Source organism: Stenella coeruleoalba (assembly GCF_951394435.1).
Source record: "Stenella coeruleoalba genome assembly, contig: scaffold_85, whole genome shotgun sequence".
Classification (NCBI taxonomy): Eukaryota; Metazoa; Chordata; class Mammalia; order Artiodactyla; family Delphinidae; genus Stenella; species Stenella coeruleoalba.
The window spans coordinates 912,077-929,012 of NW_027646009.1; the positions used below are offsets into that span (position 1 = coordinate 912,077).

General features: G+C 43.7%; 1 long non-coding RNA gene across 7 annotated transcripts in view; it reads left to right on the plus strand.

Moving 5' to 3' along the window:
* LOC307181396 overlaps positions 1-16,936 on the plus strand; it is a 531,327-nt gene that overhangs the window by 242,744 nt on the left and 271,647 nt on the right. The window contains exon 4 of one of the 7 annotated variants that reach the window (XR_013826660.1): positions 13,205-13,285. The exons of the other annotated variants lie outside the window; for them this stretch is intronic. This is a non-coding gene — a long non-coding RNA (uncharacterized lncRNA). Of the gene's footprint in view, positions 1-13,204; positions 13,286-16,936 lie in introns of those variants that run through there. 7 annotated transcript variants of the gene reach the window in all.

Here is a 16,936-nt window from a genome sequence, read left to right on the forward strand (position 1 = left end):
GAGTACCAGGGGAGGAAAACTGAGACATATTTGAACACGTCTCCCGATCACATGGTTGATCATACTCTAGGTTCCACATGCATGTTATAGCTGAAGGAAGAATACCTTAAACCTGGGTAGTTGAAACCTGTGGAATGGGTACCATGCAATATGACTTCAAAGGGTTTTCATTTGCTCACCGAACCTCTCCAATCCTATCACTGCTGCGTTTATGCCCCTGTACACATGCTTGATTCTCTTTCGGACACATAGCAATCCATAGGTTTTAAGATACTTACTAGTCAGGTACATTCTTAGGCGTTTAATATGGGGTGTTGAGTCCATTTCGTTGAGCAAGGAGTAGCTCTTGTCTATTCCATATTTGGCTTAAGGAACTTTATCTGTGCTCATTTCAATCTCTGGTTTTATGCAGCACCCCAACTCACCTTTACCCTTAAGCAAGAATAAGTTGGTTTTCTAAATTTGAGACCCTGTTCTGTTCTGTAATTCAGTTCCTGTGTAGCCAAGTTTCCATTCCGTGTATTACTGATATCTTATGATGTTTCTTTTTCTGTGTGACTTATTTCAGTTAGAATCATCATACCTGCATCCACTCATTGTGCTGCTAAGGGCCTGATGACACAGATTTCATTGCTGAGTGATATTGCTTTGTAAGTAAATACCACAACTTCTTTATCCATTTTTCACTTTCTGCGATGTTGAACTTGTACTGTAAACGAGGTTCTTGTAAACAGAGCCGTTCCAAACTTTGGGGTGGCTGTGTCTTTTTGATTTTAATTTCCCTAAGCTATAGGACCATAAGTGGAAGTGCCCTAGGTTCTGTTGCTTTGTTTTTTAGATGTTTCAGGAAACACCATACACTTCTCCCGAGTGGTTGTTGGCAATTTACATCCCGCCCATCAGCATAACAAGGCTCCCAGTTCTCCATGGCCTGTCCTGCCTTTCTGGATTTTACACTTTTTTCAGATGGCCCTTTTGACCGGGGGGAAGTGAGACTTCATTGTAGTGCAGATTTCCTTTGCAAGCTTGCTTGGTTGGCCAAAAAGTGGGTATGCGATTTTTCCTGAATATATTCAGGAAAAAACGCATACGCCCTTTTTGGCCAAGTGCATCATTGTGGACGTTCTGCCTCTTTTCCTATGCTTTCAATGCAATTCCAGTCTACCTCCTGAAATCGGTTTCCTGCAATTCTGCCCCGCTTTCAAATCCTCTTGGCAGCCTTACTTCAGTCTATTTTTGGACGATAGCTGTCATTTATAACTCTGCAGGTTTGTGAATTACAGTGCCCCTGCGCTCCTTTCTTCAACTCGGTTTCTTTTGAGCTGACCGCAACACCGCAGGATGACTTCAGGCCCTAATCTGGTTCCGGTACGGCACGCTGAGCCTTTGGTTATTTCCTCTTCCTGTTGGGAAATGAGAGTTAAATTTGCCCGTGCAGACACCTCCAGCTAGCCTCTCATTGGTTCTCGGTATTCCTGTTCATCTTCCGCAGAAATTGCAAACTGGGCCAAACAGGAGGTTAAAGGCGCTGACTCTCCAAGTGGGGAGAGTGTTAGTAAAGCGTCTGGAATGTTGCACCCGAGTACCAGGGGAGGAAAACTGAGACATATTTGAACACGTCTCCCGATCACATGGTTGATCATACTCTGGGTTCCACATGCATGTTTTAGCTGAAGGAAGAATACCTAAAACCTGGGTAGTTGAAACCCGTGGAATGGGTACCATGCAATATGACTTCAAAGGGTCTTCGTTTGCTCACCGAACCTCTCCAATCCTATCACTGCTGCGTTTATGCCCCTGTACACATGCTTGATTCTCTTTCGGAGACATAGCAATCCATAGGTTTTAAGATACTTACTAGTCAGGTACATTCTTAGGCGTTTAATATGCGGTGTTGAGTCCATTTCGTTGAGCAAGGAGTAGCTCTTGTCTATTCCATATTTGGCTTAAGGAACTTTATCTGTGCTCATTTCAATCTCTGGTTTTATGCAGCAACCCAACTCACCTTTCCCCTTAAGCAAGCATAAGTTGGTTTTCTAAATTTGAGAACCTGTTCTGTTTTGGAATTCAGTTCCTGTGTAGCCAAGTTTACATTCCGTGTATTAGTGATATCTTATGATGTTTCTTTTTCTGTGTGACTTATTTCAGTTAGAATCATCGTACCTGAATCTACTCATTATGCTGCTACGGGCCTGATGACATAGATTTCATTGCTGAGTGATACTGCATTGTACGTAAGTACCACAAGTTCTTTATCCATTTTTCACTTTCTGCGATGTTGAACTTGTACTGTAAACGAGGTTCTTGTAAACAGAGCCGTTCCAAACTTTGGGGTGGCTGTGTCTTTTTGATTTTAATTTCCCTAAGCTATAGGACCATAAGTGGAAGTGCCCTAGGTTCTGTTGCTTTGTTTTTTAGATGTTTCAGGAAACACCATACACTTCTCTCGAGTGGTTGTTGGCAATTTACATCCCGCCCATCAGCATAACAAGGCTCCCAGTTCTCCATGGCCTGTCCTGCCTTTCTGGATTTTACACTTTTTTCAGATGGCCCTTTTGACCGGGGGGAAGTGAGACTTCATTGTAGTGCAGATTTCCTTTGCAAGCTTGCTTGGTTGGCCAAAAAGGGCATATGCGTTTTTTCCTGAATATATTCAGGAAAAAACGCATATGCCCTTTTTGGCCAAGTGCATCATTGTGGACGTTCTGCCTCTTTTCCTATGCTTTCAATGCAATTCCAGTCTACCTCCTGAAATCGGTTTCCTGCAATTCTGCCCCGCTTTCAAGTCCTCTTGGCAGCCTTACTTCAGTCTATTTTTGGACGATAGCTGTCATTTATAACTCTGCAGGTTTGTGAATTACAGGGCCCCTGCGCTCCTTTCTTCAACTCGGTTTCTTTAGAGCTGGCCGCAACACCGCAGGATGGCTTCAGGCCCTAATCTGGTTCCGGTACGGCACGCTGAGCCTTTGGTTATTTCCTCTTCCTGGTGGGAAATGAGAGTTAAATTTGCCCGTCCAGACACCTCCAGCTAGCCTCTCATTGGTTCTCGCTATTCCTGTTCATCTTCCGCAGAAATTGCAAACTGGGCCAAACAGGAGGTTAAAGGGACTGACTCTCCAAGTGGGGAGAGTGTTAGTAAAGCGTCTGGAATGTTGCACCCGAGTACCAGGGGAGGAAAACTGAGACATATTTGAACACGTCTCCCGATCACATGGTTGATCATACTCTAGGTTCCACATGCATGTTATAGCTGAAGGAAGAATACCTTAAACCTGGGTAGTTGAAACCTGTGGAATGGGTACCATGCAATATGACTTCAAAGGGTCTTCATTTGCTCACCGAACCTCTCCAATCCTATCACTGCTGCGTTTATGCCCCTGTACACATGCTTGATTCTCTTTCGGAGACATAGCAATCCATAGGTTCTAAGATACTTACTAGTCAGGTACATTCTTAGGCGTTTCATATGCGGTGTTGAGTCCATTTCGTTGAGCAAGGAGTAGCTCTTGTCTATTCCATATTTGGCTTAAGGAACTTTATCTGTGCTCATTTCAATCTCTGGTTTTATGCAGCACCCCAACTCACCTTTACCCTTAAGCAAGCATAAGTTGGTTTTCTAAATTTGAGACCCTGTTCTGTTCTGTAATTCAGTTCCTGTGTTGCCAAGTTTACATTCCGTGTATTACTGATATCTTATGATGTTTCTTTTTCTGTGTGACTTATTTCAGTTACAATCATCATACCTGAATCCACTCATTGTGCTGCTAAGGGCCTGATGACACAGATTTCATTGCTGAGTGATATTGCTTTGTAAGTAAATACCACAACTTCTTTATCCATTTTTCACTTTCTGCGATGTTGAACTTGTACTGTAAACGAGGTTCTTGTAAACAGAGCCGTTCCAAACTTTGGGGTGGCTGTGTCTTTTTGATTTTAATTTCCCTAAGCTATAGGACCATAAGTGGAAGTGCCCTAGGCTCTGTTGCTTTGTTTTTTAGATGTTTCAGGAAACACCATACACTTCTCCCGAGTGTCTGTTGGCAATTTACATCCCGCCCATCAGCATAACAAGGCTCCCAGTTCTCAATGGCCTGTTGCCTTTCTGGATTTTACACTTTTTTCAGATGGCCCTTTTGACCGGGGGGAAGTGAGACTTCATTGTAGTGCAGATTTCCTTTGCAAGCTTGCTTGGTTGGCCAAAAAGGGCGTATGCGATTTTTCCTGATTATATTCAGGAAAAAACGCATACGCCCTTTTTGCCAAGTGCATCATTGTGGACGTTCTGCCTCTTTTCCTATGCTTTCAATGCAATTCCAGTCTACCTCCTGAAATCGGTTTCCTGCAATTCTGCCCCGCTTTCAAGTCCTCTTGGCAGCCTTACTTCAGTCTATTTTTGGACGATAGCTGTCATTTATAACTCTGCAGGTTTGTGAATTACAGTGCCCCTGAGCTCCTTTCTTCAACTCGCTTTCTTGTGACCTGGCCGCAACACCGCAGGATGGCTTCAGGCCCTAATCTGGTTCCGGCCCGGCATGCTGAGCCTTTGGTTAATTCCTCTTCCTGGTGGGAAATGAGAGTTAAATTTGCCCGTCCAGACACCTCCAGCTAGTCTCTCATTGGTTCTCGCTATTCCTGTTCATCTTCCGCAGAAATTGCAAACTGGGCCAAACAGGAGGTTAAAGGGACTGACTCTCCAAGTGGGGAGAGTGTTAGTAAAGCGTCTGGAATGTTGCACCCGAGTACCAGGGGAGGAAAACTGAGACATATTTGAACACGTCTCCCGATCACATGGTTGATCATACTCTAGGTTCCACATGCATGTTATAGCTGAAGGAAGAATACCTTAAACCTGCGTAGTTGAAACCTGTGGAATGGGTACCATGCAATATGACTTCAAAGGGTTTTCATTTGCTCACCGAACCTCTCCAATCCTATCACTGCTGCGTTTATGCCCCTGTACACATGCTTGATTCTCTTTCGGACACATAGCAATCCATAGGTTTTAAGATACTTACTAGTCAGGTACATTCTTAGGCGTTTAATATGGGGTGTTGAGTCCATTTCGTTGAGCAAGGAGTAGCTCTTGTCTATTCCATATTTGGCTTAAGGAACTTTATCTGTGCTCATTTCAATCTCTGGTTTTATGCAGCACCCCAACTCACCTTTACCCTTAAGCAAGAATAAGTTGGTTTTCTAAATTTGAGACCCTGTTCTGTTCTGTAATTCAGTTCCTGTGTAGCCAAGTTTCCATTCCGTGTATTACTGATATCTTATGATGTTTCTTTTTCTGTGTGACTTATTTCAGTTAGAATCATCATACCTGCATCCACTCATTGTGCTGCTAAGGGCCTGATGACACAGATTTCATTGCTGAGTGATATTGCTTTGTAAGTAAATACCACAACTTCTTTATCCATTTTTCACTTTCTGCGATGTTGAACTTGTACTGTAAACGAGGTTCTTGTAAACAGAGCCGTTCCAAACTTTGGGGTGGCTGTGTCTTTTTGTTTTTAATTTCCCTAAGCTATAGGACCATAAGTGGAAGTGCCCTAGGTTCTGTTGCTTTGTTTTTTAGATGTTTCAGGAAACACCATACACTTCTCCCGAGTGGTTGTTGGCAATTTACATCCCGCCCATCAGCATAACAAGGCTCCCAGTTCTCCATGGCCTGTCCTGCCTTTCTGGATTTTACACTTTTTTCAGATGGCCCTTTTGACCGGGGGGAAGTGAGACTTCATTGTAGTGCAGATTTCCTTTGCAAGCTTGCTTGGTTGGCCAAAAAGTGGGTATGCGATTTTTCCTGAATATATTCAGGAAAAAACGCATACGCCCTTTTTGGCCAAGTGCATCATTGTGGACGTTCTGCCTCTTTTCCTATGCTTTCAATGCAATTCCAGTCTACCTCCTGAAATCGGTTTCCTGCAATTCTGCCCCGCTTTCAAATCCTCTTGGCAGCCTTACTTCAGTCTATTTTTGGACGATAGCTGTCATTTATAACTCTGCAGGTTTGTGAATTACAGTGCCCCTGCGCTCCTTTCTTCAACTCGGTTTCTTTTGAGCTGACCGCAACACCGCAGGATGACTTCAGGCCCTAATCTGGTTCCGGTACGGCACGCTGAGCCTTTTATTATTTCCTCTTCCTGTTGGGAAATGAGAGTTAAATTTGCCCGTGCAGACACCTCCAGCTAGCCTCTCATTGGTTCTCGCTATTCCTGTTCATCTTCCGCAGAAATTGCAAACTGGGCCAAACAGGAGGTTAAAGGCGCTGACTCTCCAAGTGGGGAGAGTGTTAGTAAAGCGTCTGGAATGTTGCACCCGAGTACCAGGGGAGGAAAACTGAGACATATTTGAACACGTCTCCCGATCACATGGTTGATCATATTCTGGGTTCCACATGCATGTTTTAGCTGAAGGAAGAATACCTAAAACCTGGGTAGTTGAAACCCGTGGAATGGGTACCATGCAATATGACTTCAAAGGGTCTTCATTTGCTCACCGAACCTCTCCAATCCTATCACTGCTGCGTTTATGCCCCTGTACACATGCTTGATTCTCTTTCGGAGACATAGCAATCCATAGGTTTTAAGATACTTACTAGTCAGGTACATTCTTAGGCGTTTAATATGCGGTGTTGAGTCCATTTCGTTGAGCAAGGAGTAGCTCTTGTCTATTCCATATTTGGCTTAAGGAACTTTATCTGTGCTCATTTCAATCTCTGGTTTTATGCAGCAACCCAACTCACCTTTCCCCTTAAGCAAGCATAAGTTGGTTTTCTAAATTTGAGAACCTGTTCTGTTTTGGAATTCAGTTCCTGTGTAGCCAAGTTTACATTCCGTGTATTAGTGATATCTTATGATGTTTCTTTTTCTGTGTGACTTATTTCAGTTAGAATCATCGTACCTGAATCTACTCATTATGCTGCTACGGGCCTGATGACATAGATTTCATTGCTGAGTGATACTGCATTGTACGTAAGTACCACAAGTTCTTTATCCATTTTTCACTTTCTGCGATGTTGAACTTGTACTGTAAATGAGGTTCTTGTAAACAGAGCCGTTCCAAACTTTGGGGTGGCTGTGTCTTTTTGATTTTAATTTCCCTAAGCTATAGGACCATAAGTGGAAGTGCCCTAGGTTCTGTTGCTTTGTTTTTTAGATGTTTCAGGAAACACCATACACTTCTCTCGAGTGGTTGTTGGCAATTTACATCCCGCCCATCAGCATAACAAGGCTCCCAGTTCTCCATGGCCTGTCCTGCCTTTCTGGATTTTACACTTTTTTCAGATGGCCCTTTTGACCGGGGGGAAGTGAGACTTCATTGTAGTGCAGATTTCCTTTGCAAGCTTGCTTGGTTGGCCAAAAAGGGCATATGCGTTTTTTCCTGAATATATTCAGGAAAAAACGCATATGCCCTTTTTGGCCAAGTGCATCATTGTGGACGTTCTGCCTCTTTTCCTATGCTTTCAATGCAATTCCAGTCTACCTCCTGAAATCGGTTTCCTGCAATTCTGCCCCGCTTTCAAGTCCTCTTGGCAGCCTTACTTCAGTCTATTTTTGGACGATAGCTGTCATTTATAACTCTGCAGGTTTGTGAATTACAGGGCCCCTGCGCTCCTTTCTTCAACTCGGTTTCTTTAGAGCTGGCCGCAACACCGCAGGATGGCTTCAGGCCCTAATCTGGTTCCGGTACGGCACGCTGAGCCTTTGGTTATTTCCTCTTCCTGGTGGGAAATGAGAGTTAAATTTGCCCGTCCAGACACCTCCAGCTAGCCTCTCATTGGTTCTCGCTATTCCTGTTCATCTTCCGCAGAAATTGCAAACTGGGCCAAACAGGAGGTTAAAGGCGCTGACTCTCCAAGTGGGGAGAGTGTTAGTAAAGCGTCTGGAATGTTGCACCCGAGTACCAGGGGAGGAAAACTGAGACATATTTGAACACGTCTCCCGTTCACATGGTTGATCATACTTGGGTTCCACATGCATGTTTTAGCTGAAGGAAGAATACCTTAAACCTGGGTAGTTGAAACCTGTGGAATGGGTACCATGCAATATGACTTCAAAGGGTCTTCATTTGCTCACCGAACCTCTCCAATCCTATCACTGCTGCGTTTATGCCCCTGTACACATGCTTGATTCTCTTTCGGAGACATAGCAATCCATAGGTTTTAAGATACTTACTAGTCAGGTACATTCTTAGGCGTTTCATATGCGGTGTTGAGTCCATTTCGTTGAGCAAGGAGTAGCTCTTGTCTATTCCATATTTGGCTTAAGGAACTTTATCTGTGCTCATTTCAATCTCTGGTTTTATGCAGCACCCCAACTCACCTTTACCCTTAAGCAAGCATAAGTTGGTTTTCTAAATTTGAGACCCTGTTCTGTTCTGTAATTCAGTTCCTGTGTAGCCAAGTTTCCATTCCGTGTATTACTGATATCTTATGATGTTTCTTTTTCTGTGTGACTTATTTCAGTTAGAGTCATCATACCTGAATCCACTCATTGTGCTGCTAAGGGCCTGATGACACAGATTTCATTGCTGAGTGATATTGCTTTGTAAGTAAATACCACAACTTCTTTATCCATTTTTCACTTTCTGCGATGTTGAACTTGTACTGTAAACGAGGTTCTTGTAAACAGAGCCGTTCCAAACTTTGGGGTGGCTGTGTCTTTTTGATTTTAATTTCCCTAAGCTATAGGACCATAAGTGGAAGTGCCCTAGGCTCTGTTGCTTTGTTTTTTAGATGTTTCAGGAAACACCATACACTTCTCCCGAGTGTCTGTTGGCAATTTACATCCCGCCCATCAGCATAACAAGGCTCCCAGTTCTCAATGGCCTGTTGCCTTTCTGGATTTTACACTTTTTTCAGATGGCCCTTTTGACCGGGGGGAAGTGAGACTTCATTGTAGTGCAGATTTCCTTTGCAAGCTTGCTTGGTTGGCCAAAAAGGGCGTATGCGATTTTTCTTGATTATATTCAGGAAAAAACACATACGCCCTTTTTGCCAAGTGCATCATTGTGGACGTTCTGCCTCTTTTCCTATGCTTTCAATGCAATTCCAGTCTACCTCCTGAAATCGGTTTCCTGCAATTCTGCCCCGCTTTCAAGTCCTCTTGGCAGCCTTACTTCAGTCTATTTTTGGACGATAGCTGTCATTTATAACTCTGCAGGTTTGTGAATTACAGTGCCCCTGAGCTCCTTTCTTCAACTCGCTTTCTTGTGACCTGGCCGCAACACCGCAGGATGGCTTCAGGCCCTAATCTGGTTCCGGCCCGGCATGCTGAGCCTTTGGTTAATTCCTCTTCCTGGTGGGAAATGAGAGTTAAATTTGCCCGTCCAGACACCTCCAGCTAGTCTCTCATTGGTTCTCGCTATTCCTGTTCATCTTCCGCAGAAATTGCAAACTGGGCCAAACAGGAGGTTAAAGGGACTGACTCTCCAAGTGGGGAGAGTGTTAGTAAAGCGTCTGGAATGTTGCACCCGAGTACCAGGGGAGGAAAACTGAGACATATTTGAACACGTCTCCCGATCACATGGTTGATCATACTCTAGGTTCCACATGCATGTTATAGCTGAAGGAAGAATACCTTAAACCTGGGTAGTTGAAACCTGTGGAATGGGTACCATGCAATATGACTTCAAAGGGTTTTCATTTGCTCACCGAACCTCTCCAATCCTATCACTGCTGCGTTTATGCCCCTGTACACATGCTTGATTCTCTTTCGGACACATAGCAATCCATAGGTTTTAAGATACTTACTAGTCAGGTACATTCTTAGGCGTTTAATATGGGGTGTTGAGTCCATTTCGTTGAGCAAGGAGTAGCTCTTGTCTATTCCATATTTGGCTTAAGGAACTTTATCTGTGCTCATTTCAATCTCTGGTTTTATGCAGCACCCCAACTCACCTTTACCCTTAAGCAAGAATAAGTTGGTTTTCTAAATTTGAGACCCTGTTCTGTTCTGTAATTCAGTTCCTGTGTAGCCAAGTTTCCATTCCGTGTATTACTGATATCTTATGATGTTTCTTTTTCTGTGTGACTTATTTCAGTTAGAATCATCATACCTGAATCCACTCATTGTGCTGCTAAGGGCCTGATGACACAGATTTCATTGCTGAGTGATATTGCTTTGTAAGTAAATACCACAATTTCTTTATCCATTTTTCACTTTCTGCGATGTTGAACTTGTACTGTAAACGAGGTTCTTGTAAACAGAGCCGTTCCAAACTTTGGGGTGGCTGTGTCTTTTTGATTTTAATTTCCCTAAGCTATAGGACCATAAGTGGAAGTGCCCTAGGTTCTGTTGCTTTGTTTTTTAGATGTTTCAGGAAACACCATACACTTCTCCCGAGTGGTTGTTGGCAATTTACATCCCGCCCATCAGCATAACAAGGCTCCCAGTTCTCCATGGCCTGTCCTGCCTTTCTGGATTTTACACTTTTTTCAGATGGCCCTTTTGACCGGGGGGAAGTGAGACTTCATTGTAGTGCAGATTTCCTTTGCAAGCTTGCTTGGTTGGCCAAAAAGTGGGTATGCGATTTTTCCTGAATATATTCAGGAAAAAACGCATACGCCCTTTTTGGCCAAGTGCATCATTGTGGACGTTCTGCCTCTTTTCCTATGCTTTCAATGCAATTCCAGTCTACCTCCTGAAATCGGTTTCCTGCAATTCTGCCCCGCTTTCAAGTCCTCTTGGCAGCCTTACTTCAGTCTATTTTTGGACGATAGCTGTCATTTATAACTCTGCAGGTTTGTGAATTACAGTGCCCCTGCGCTCCTTTCTTCAACTCGGTTTCTTTTGAGCTGACCGCAACACCGCAGGATGACTTCAGGCCCTAATCTGGTTCCGGTACGGCACGCTGAGCCTTTGGTTAATTCCTCTTCCTGGTGGGAAATGAGAGTTAAATTTGCCCGTCCAGACACCTCCAGCTAGCCTCTCATTGGTTCTCGCTATTCCTGTTCATCTTCCGCAGAAATTGCAAACTGGGCCAAACAGGAGGTTAAAGGCGCTGACTCTCCAAGTGGGGAGAGTGTTAGTAAAGCGTCTGGAATGTTGCACCCGAGTACCAGGGGAGGAAAACTGAGACATATTTGAACACGTCTCCCGATCACATGGTTGATCATACTCTGGGTTCCACATGCATGTTTTAGCTGAAGGAAGAATACCTAAAACCTGGGTAGTTGAAACCCGTGGAATGGGTACCATGCAATATGACTTCAAAGGGTCTTCATTTGCTCACCGAACCTCTCCAATCCTATCACTGCTGCGTTTATGCCCCTGTACACATGCTTGATTCTCTTTCGGAGACATAGCAATCCATAGGTTTTAAGATACTTACTAGTCAGGTACATTCTTAGGCATTTAATATGCGGTGTTGAGTCCATTTCGTTGAGCAAGGAGTAGCTCTTGTCTATTCCATATTTGGCTTAAGGAACTTTATCTGTGCTCATTTCAATCTCTGGTTTTATGCAGCAACCCAACTCACCTTTCCCCTTAAGCAAGCATAAGTTGGTTTTCTAAATTTGAGAACCTGTTCTGTTTTGGAATTCAGTTCCTGTGTAGCCAAGTTTACATTCCGTGTATTAGTGATATCTTATGATGTTTCTTTTTCTGTGTGACTTATTTCAGTTAGAATCATCGTACCTGAATCTACTCATTATGCTGCTACGGGCCTGATGACATAGATTTCATTGCTGAGTGATACTGCATTGTACGTAAGTACCACAAGTTCTTTATCCATTTTTCACTTTCTGCGATGTTGAACTTGTACTGTAAACGAGGTTCTTGTAAACAGAGCCGTTCCAAACTTTGGGGTGGCTGTGTCTTTTTGATTTTAATTTCCCTAAGCTATAGGACCATAAGTGGAAGTGCCCTAGGTTCTGTTGCTTTGTTTTTTAGATGTTTCAGGAAACACCATACACTTCTCTCGAGTGGTTGTTGGCAATTTACATCCCGCCCATCAGCATAACAAGGCTCCCAGTTCTCCATGGCCTGTCCTGCCTTTCTGGATTTTACACTTTTTTCAGATGGCCCTTTTGACCGGGGGGAAGTGAGACTTCATTGTAGTGCAGATTTCCTTTGCAAGCTTGCTTGGTTGGCCAAAAAGGGCGTATGCGTTTTTTCCTGAATATATTCAGGAAAAAACGCATACGCCCTTTTTGGCCAAGTGCATCATTGTGGACGTTCTGCCTCTTTTCCTATGCTTTCAATGCAATTCCAGTCTACCTCCTGAAATCGGTTTCCTGCAATTCTGCCCCGCTTTCAAGTCCTCTTGGCAGCCTTACTTCAGTCTATTTTTGGACGATAGCTGTCATTTATAACTCTGCTGGTTTGTGAATTACAGGGCCCCTGCGCTCCTTTCTTCAACTCGGTTTCTTTAGAGCTGGCCGCAACACCGCAGGATGGCTTCAGGCCCTAATCTGGTTCCGGTACGGCACGCTGAGCCTTTGGTTATTTCCTCTTCCTGGTGGGAAATGAGAGTTAAATTTGCCCGTCCAGACACCTCCAGCTAGCCTCTCATTGGTTCTCGCTATTCCTGTTCATCTTCCGCAGAAATTGCAAACTGGGCCAAACAGGAGGTTAAAGGCGCTGACTCTCCAAGTGGGGAGAGTGTTAGTAAAGCGTCTGGAATGTTGCACCCGAGTACCAGGGGAGGAAAACTGAGACATATTTGAACACGTCTCCCGTTCACATGGTTGATCATACTTGGGTTCCACATGCATGTTTTAGCTGAAGGAAGAATACCTTAAACCTGGAGAGTTGAGACCCGTGTAATGGGTACCATGCAATATGACTTCAAAGGGTCTTCATTTGCTCACCGAACCTCTCCAATCCTATCACTGCTGCGTTTATGCCCCTGTACACATGCTTGATTCTCTTTCGGAGACATAGCAATCCATAGGTTTTACGATACTTACTAGTCAGGTACATTCTTAGTCGTTTAATATGCGGTGTTGAGTCCATTTAGTTGAGCAAGGAGTAGCTCTTGTCTATTCCATATTTGACTTAAGGAACTTTATCTGTGCTCATTTCAATATCTGGTTTTATGCAGCACCCCAACTCACCTTTACCCTTAAGCAAGCATAAGTTGGTTTTCTAAATTTGAGAACCTGTTCTGTTCTGTAATTCAGTTCCTGTGTAGCCAAGTTTACATTCCGTGTATTACTGATATCTTATGATGTTTCTTTTTCTGTGTGACTTATTTCAGTTAGAATCATCATACCTGAATTCACTCATTGTGATGCTAAGGGCCTGATGACATAGATTTCATTGCTGAGTGATATTGCTTTGTAAGTAAATACCACAACTTCTTTATCCATTTTTCACTTTCTGCGATGTTGAACTTGTACTGTAAACGAGGTTGTTGTAAACAGAGGCGTCCCAAACTTTGGGGTGGCTGTGTCTTTTTTATTTTAATTTCCCTAAGCTATAGGACCATAAGTGGCAGTGCCCTAGGCTCTGTTGCTTTGTTTTTTAGATGTTTCAGGAAACACCATACACTTCTCCCGAGTGTCTGTTGGCAATTTACATCCCGCCCATCAGCATAACAAGGCTCCCAGTTCTCCATGGCCTGTCCTGCCTTTCTGGATTTTACACTTTTTTCAGATGGCCCTTTTGACCGGGGGGAAGTGAGACTTCATTGTAGTGCAGATTTCCTTTGCAAGCTTGCTTGGTTGGCCAAAAAGGGCGTATGCGTTTTTTCCTGATTATATTCAGGAAAAAACGCATACGCCCTTTTTGGCCAAGTGCATCATTGTGGACGTTCTGCCTCTTTTCCTATGCTTTCAATGCAATTCCAGTCTACCTCCTGAAATCGGTTTCCTGCAATTCTGCCCCGCTTTCAAGTCCTCTTGGCAGCCTTACTTCAGTCTATTTTTGGACGATAGCTGTCATTTATAACTCTGCAGGTTTGTGAATTACAGTGCCCCTGAGCTCCTTTCTTCAACTCGCTTTCTTTTGACCTGGCCGCAACACCGCAGGATGGCTTCAGGACCTAATCTGGTTCCGGCCCGGCATGCTGAGCCTTTGGTTAATTCCTCTTCCTGGTGGGAAATGAGAGTTAAATTTGCCCGTCCAGACACCTCCAGCTAGCCTCTCATTGGTTCTCACTATTCCTGTTCATCTTCCGCAGAAATTGCAAACTGGGCCAAACAGGAGGTTAAAGGGACTGACTCTCCAAGTGGGGAGAGTGTTAGTAAAGCGTCTGGAATGTTGCACCCGAGTACCAGGGGAGGAAAACTGAGACATATTTGAACACGTCCTCCGATCACATGGTTGATCATACTCTAGGTTCCACATGCATGTTTTAGCTGAAGGAAGAATACCTTAAACCTGGGTAGTTGAAACCTGTGGAATGGGTACCATGCAATATGACTTCAAAGGGTCTTCATTTGCTCACCAAACCTCTCCAATCCTAGCACTGCTGCGTTTATGCCCCTGTACACATGCTTGATTCTCTTTTGGAGACATAGCAATCCATAGGTTTTACGATACTTACTAGTCAGGTACATTCTTAGGCGTTTAGTATGCGGTGTTGAGTCCATTTCGTTGAGCAAGGAGTAGCTCTTGTCTATTCCATATTTGGCTTAAGGAACTTTATCTGTGCTCATTTCAATCTCTGGTTTTATGCAGCACCCCAACTCCCCTTTACCCTTAAGCAAGCATAAGTTGGTTTTCTAAATTTGAGACCCTGTTCTGTTCTGTAATTCAGTTCCTGTGTAGCCAAGTTTACATTCCGTGTATTACTGATATCTTATGATGTTTCTTTTTCTGTGTGACTTATTTCAGTTAGAATCATCATACCTGAATCCACTCATTGTGATGCTAAGGGCCTGATGACACAGATTTCATTGCTGAGTGATATTGCTTTGTAAGTAAATACCACAACTTCTTTATCCATTTCTCACTTTCTGCGATGTTGAACTTGTACTGTAAACGAGGTTGTTGTAAACAGAGGCGTCCCAAACTTTGGGGTGGCTGTGTCTTTTTTATTTTAATTTCCCTAAGCTATAGGACCATAAGTGGCAGTGCCCTAGGCTCTGTTGCTTTGTTTTTTAGATGTTTCAGGAAACACCATACACTTCTCCCGAGTGGTTGTTGGCAATTTACATCCCGCCCATCAGCATAACAAGGCTCCCAGTTCTCCATGGCCTGTCCTGCCTTTCTGGATTTTACACTTTTTTCAGATGGCCCTTTTGACCGGGGGGAAGTGAGACTTCATTGTAGTGCAGATTTCCTTTGCAAGCTTGCTTGGTTGGCCAAAAGGGCGTATGCGTTTTTTCCTGAATATATTCAGGAAAAAACGCATACGCCCTTTTTGGCCAAGTGCATCATTGTGGACGTTCTGCCTCTTTTCCTATGCTTTCAATGCAATTCCAGTCTACCTCCTGAAATCGGTTTCCTGCAATTCTGCCCCGCTTTCAAGTCCTCTTGGCAGCCTTACTTCAGTATATTTTTGGACGATAGCTGTCATTTATAACTCTGCAGGTTTGTGAATTACAGTGCCCCTGAGCTCCTTTCTTCAACTCGCTTTCTTTTGAGCTGGCCGCAACACCGCAGGATGGCTTCAGGTCCTAATCTGGTTCCGGTACGGCATGCTGAGCCTTTGGTTATTTCCTCTTCCTGGTGGGAAATGAGAGTTAAATTTGCCCGTCCAGACACCTCCAGCTAGCCTCTCATTGGTTCTCGCTATTCCTGTTCATCTTCCGCAGAAATTGCATACTGGGCCAAACAGGAGGTTAAAGGCGCTGACTCTCCAAGTGGGGAGAGTGTTAGTAAAGCGTCTGGAATGTTGCACCCGAGTACCAGGGGAGGAAAACTGAGACTTATTTGAACACGTCTCCCGTTCACATGGTTGATCGTACTTCGGTTCCACATGCATGTTTTAGCTGAAGGAAGAATACCTTAAACCTGGTTAGTTGAAACCCGTGTAATGGGTACCATGCAATATGACTTCAAAGGGTCTTCATTTGCTCACCGAACCTCTCCAATCCTATCACTGCTGCGTTTATGCCCCTGTACACATGCTTGATTCTCTTTTGGAGACATAGCAATCCATAGGTTTTACGATACTTACTAGTCAGGTACATTCTTAGGCGTTTAATATGCGGTGTTGAGTCCATTTAGTTGAGCAAGGAGTAGCTCTTGTCTATTCCATATTTGACTTAAGGAACTTTATCTGTGCTCATTTCAATCTCTGGTTTTATGCAGCACCCCACCTCACCTTTACCCTTAAGCAAGCATAAGTTGGTTTTCTAAATTTGAGACCCTGTTCTGTTCTGTAATTCAGTTCCTGTGTAGCCAAGTTTACATTCCGTGTATTACTGATATCTTATGATGTTTCTTTTTCTGTGTGACTTATTTCAGTTAGAATCATCATACCTGAATCCACTCATTGTTCTGCTAAGGGCCTGATGACATAGATTTCATTGCTGAGTGATATTGCTTTGTAAGTAAATACCACAACTTCTTTATCCATTTTTCACTTTCTGCGATGTTGAACTTGTACTGTAAACGAGGTTCTTGTAAACAGAGGCGTCCCAAACTTTGGGGTGGCTGTGTCTTTTTGATTTTAATTTCCCTAAGCTATAGGACCATAAGTGGCAGTGCCCTAGGCTCTGTTGCTTTGTGTTTTAGATGTTTCAGGAAACACCATACACTTCTCCCGAGTGTCTGTTGGCAATTTACATCCCGCCCATCAGCATAACAAGGCTCCCAGTTCTCCATGGCCTGTCCTGCCTTTCTGGATTTTACACTTTTTTCAGATGGCCCTTTTGACCGGGGGGAAGTGAGACTTCATTGTAGTGCAGATTTCCTTTGCAAGCTTGCTTGGTTGGCCAAAAAGGGCGTATGCGTTTTTTCCTGAATATATTCAGGAAAAAACGCATACGCCCTTTTTGGCCAAGTGCATCATTGTGGACGTTCTGCCTCTTTTCCTATGCTTT